The sequence below is a fragment of the Mytilus edulis genome, chromosome 4, assembly GCF_963676685.1.
Source record: "Mytilus edulis chromosome 4, xbMytEdul2.2, whole genome shotgun sequence".
In the NCBI taxonomy this organism is placed as follows: Eukaryota; Metazoa; Mollusca; class Bivalvia; order Mytilida; family Mytilidae; genus Mytilus; species Mytilus edulis.
The window spans coordinates 80,071,476-80,075,655 of NC_092347.1; the positions used below are offsets into that span (position 1 = coordinate 80,071,476).

Here is a 4,180-nt window from a genome sequence, read left to right on the forward strand (position 1 = left end):
TTTATATGTTTTGGAGTTTAGTGGGACGTTCATTTCATTGATCTAGTACCCAAGTAAATAAAGGGATTGATGAATCCCGACTCCGGATGCGGGATTGTCTAGCTGTGTTGAAGACCCATTGGTGACCTCCGCTGTTTTCTGTCTTTTGGTCGGATTGTGGTCTCTTTCACACATTCCCCGTTTCCATTTTCAATTGTATTGTTTCTATAATTCTACTGAATCTCAGTTTTTTTCAAAGAGTTTGATAAAATAAAGAAAAAACAAGTGAAAGTGTGAGCTACTGCTCACTGATGAAACCTCGCCCAAATATTTCGGCAAACAGGAAGTTGTTGAGAGACGAATCTGTAAACGCATCACACGGTTTATCTGACTAATAAGAACCCCGAAACCGCTTTTATTGGTACTCCAGGGGAAAATGAATTCTATTTCAACACGTGCTGATGGTCGAGTAATTAGTTAATAGCAACCTAATTTAGCGAACTCTATAGTCTCAAAGTAGATAACAATTAAATGTTGTTGAAAGTGGACCGGAAAACAATTCATCTCAATAGTGTGATATTTTAGTTATAATTAACTATGTCCCTTAGAATTTATTATTAGTTGATGCAAAATAAGATTAGTTTCCCCTCGACTAAGAGGTAAGGGGAATGCAAATGTAGACGTTTAAATCATATAAACAAACATAGTGCTAAAAATAGATATATATATATATAGAACAAAGGTATATTTATATTTTGACTGGTTTTTTCACATTCGTTACACATTTAAAAATAAATTATTTCTATTTGTACTAGAACTACCTTTGTTTTTGAACATATAAAAATGATACAAGTGTATGGTTTAGGGCACAGTTAAAGAGGATTGTTTCATAACCTCATTGGTTGATATCTTTGGCGGAAGTACATGTGATACATCCTCATTCTTTCAATATCCAAGCTGTGGGAAGGTCGTGCTCCACGTGTTGTCGGCAAAGTAACTATATTCTTTAACTTTTACTTACATTTGCCTTGGTGGCAATATAGCCTTGGTGGCTTTAAGACCTTGGTGGTCATTTATATATGCCTTGGTGGCAAAAGACCTAGGTGGTCATTTATATATGCCTTGGTGGCAATAGACCTAGGTGGTCATTTTTATATGCCTTGGTGGCAATAGACCTAGGTGGTCATTTTTATGATTTTTTACATTTGCCTTGATGGCAACAATGAATTAAAAATACTAGCCTTGGGGGCGTCAAGACCTTGGTGGTCATTTATATTCGCCTTGGCGGCTTCTTGATGGGACTAGATGGTAATGTTTGACCTTGGTGGCAAAATGTTTTGGGATTTAGACCTTAGGTAGTTATTATCAACCCAGGTGGTCAGATATTTGTTATGCCGTGCGCCGGTTAAACGCAGGGCAAAGTGCTATCGCTATATAAAATATACGTGGAAGTGGGGGCTCTGGCCATTTTGGGAAATTGTAGTTGAAAGGAGAATAATAAATTGTTTATAGGGTAAATAGTTTCTTTTGTTACTTTTGACTGTGTTGTGGACTTTTCATTTATTTTTACATCGTACATACTGATAGAAATGCTATTTAAAGACTTTGTTAGAAAAGAATAGAATTATTGAGAAAGTGGAATAATTTAGTGTGACATGTCACTGATATTCATGTTTTTTATCGGAGTGATGTGTATTGAATTATAAGGTGTCTTCGTCGAGGTCCGCGTTCAGCGGTCTGTTTGGTTGTACATAGAATTGAATAGAATATATATGTTTTTGTTTTCAGATGGTGTTACCTACAGCTTTGACAGGGTGACGAATGAAGGAGAAGTAATATGACATTGCACGATGATTCATGTCAATGAGTTCGAACAACCTTTTTAAAAGGAAAGGATTTTTTCTAATCAGAATATGGTGAGAACAAATTGCAATTGAAGTAATGTTTTGATTTCTGAAAATAGGAAAATAATGAATGGGGAAAATATTGATACTACACTAAATTATGTATGTCTGTGTAGAGAAAGACAGAAGATGCCAATATGGCACGGTACTAAAACAAAATCTGTGATGGAAACAGCTTTATGTTCAAATGAACCTATTTAAAAGTAATGCTAATAATTTTTCCGTAATTTCATGATGTTTTCTATTGGATGTGTAATTAATTTCATTGATGTGTTGAAATATGTCACAAAAATCTTTTTGTCATGGGAGATTAAATAAAGGTTGCAATATTTTTGTTTTGTTTTGTTTTATCTAAATTAATAAATAAATATAATGTTGAATGATTTTGTATACTAGTACAAATGTGTACTTAAATTTTATGTATGGTTAAATTTTTTAATTTAAATTTCTTTGTCTACAGTTCGAGGGACACTGATTCCCTAGTGGTTTTCCACGTGGATTGTAGGCAAAGGGATTTTTCCTTTTCAAAGTGTGACTAATGCTGTCTTTAGTACAAATACACAATTTGTTATTGGTTAATATATTTTCAGTAGACATGTGAAGAATCGAGTGGAAATACAATTGTCAATGTTCCTGATTATGAAGTAAAGAAGGTGTTTGATTCAACAACAGTAAAGAAAAAGACATCACAAGCCAGCATAGTTTACACTTGGAGGTTAAGTCCCTTTGCTTACAAGCTTTCCACATGCTGAAGCTGTTATTAGAATAATGACAATGTTCATTTTGATATGAGTTCATTGCCTTACCTCAACTTTTAAAAGTCCGTATGTGGTCAAATTCATGAGAATTTATTGAATTATGAACGATTTATAAAGAACTGTTTACATGCATCTTTAAATGTTTAGAAGTGTTTTAAAGTAATTTTAAAAGGAATAATATTTAATAAAAGTGTTTGAATTTGTTTTGAGTATTGGGAATACTATTCCTTAAGGGAAAGCCTTGCTAGTGGTTTATTTTGAGATTGGCCTGCAAATATGCTGTATGGACTATAGAGTTTTCTATGCCCATAACTTAACATGAACTGGATGCAAGATTATATCAATCACTGAGGATATGTGTATAACCTCATTGGTTGATATCTTTGGCGGAAGTACATGTGATACATCCTCATTCTTTCAATATCCAAGTGGTGGTTGGTTTAAGGGCTATGTTTGGTCAGGCAATACATATGCATATTGCCTGTTTGGGTTGATGAGGTTCTTGATAAGTTCCCCCCTCTCCCACCCATAAGTACCAAAATGTGGATATGTTTTTATATTTATATTTCAATATTGGTTTTACATGTATGCATTTTGGGTTGATGAGCACGAGACAACATTAGAAAAACATGAGCATTACCATGGGATCATGTTGACAAAACAATCCTTCGCTTTATCGATTTTCAAGGGAAAGGTCAATTAGGGCAAGTGTATTGGCATGTTTGTGTTTGCTTTTTCATTACAACGGTAAAAATAATATTATATATCTCGGATGACAATAATGTTGATTATAATGCTTCATTTTATGAGCTCCAGAGCAGTTTTATAACTGAAAATCAACTGTGCACTATATCCAGTGAGCTCTTCTGCATTGCATTCTGCATGGTAGTCCACATTTTGGTTTCTGAAACGTTAAGATATTATCTTGTATTCGGTTCTTTCCTCTAGAGTTTTCTATGCCCATAACTTAACATGAACTGGATGCAAGATTATATCAATCACTGAGGATATGTGTAGATTATGGATGAAAACGACATTTCTACTCATATCCAAAATGGACATACTACACCATTTACTGATCAAACCGTTAGCATGGTTAAAAGAACAGCCAAATCTGGTAAGATGTAAAAAGTAGTAAATGGGGACATATTTCAATGATTTTATAGAAAATTGACATTTAACTTTGCGTTGTTTCTTTAAACATATAAGTTTGAGTGAAAATATGTACTACTAAAATGTAGCGAGAATCTTAAAAAAGTAGTATATTGAATAGTGAATAAGTAGTATTTGCATCGTAGTTTCTTCTGCATGTTTTCAATAGTTTTGAACCAGCAAATCCGCATCTCTTGCATGTCTTAATATAATTATGATTTATGTCCATTCATGATTTTTTTGTGCTGTACTCATGTACTGTCGTAAATTTACATTATGTGTTCGTTGTTATTCTGCAGTTTTCACATTGAAGTGGACTAAGATTATGTTGTTCATTTGTGAATTTCTCTGTCCTGAGTGTTCTTGCATGTATTTGTACTGTATTCT

At 33.6% G+C, this 4,180-nt stretch overlaps 1 long non-coding RNA gene across 2 annotated transcripts; it reads left to right on the forward strand.

Moving 5' to 3' along the window:
• Window positions 1–873: 873 nt before the first annotated feature.
• On the forward strand, window positions 874–3,650 carry LOC139520664 (uncharacterized). Of its 2 annotated transcripts, none has more exons than XR_011663936.1 (3): window positions 874–972; window positions 1,768–1,895; window positions 2,474–3,650. It is a non-coding gene; the product is annotated as an uncharacterized lncRNA (long non-coding RNA). The 2 variants fall into 2 exon arrangements; XR_011663935.1 differs by having other exon boundaries at window positions 2,477–3,650.
• The last annotated feature ends 530 nt before the right edge of the window (window positions 3,651–4,180 follow it).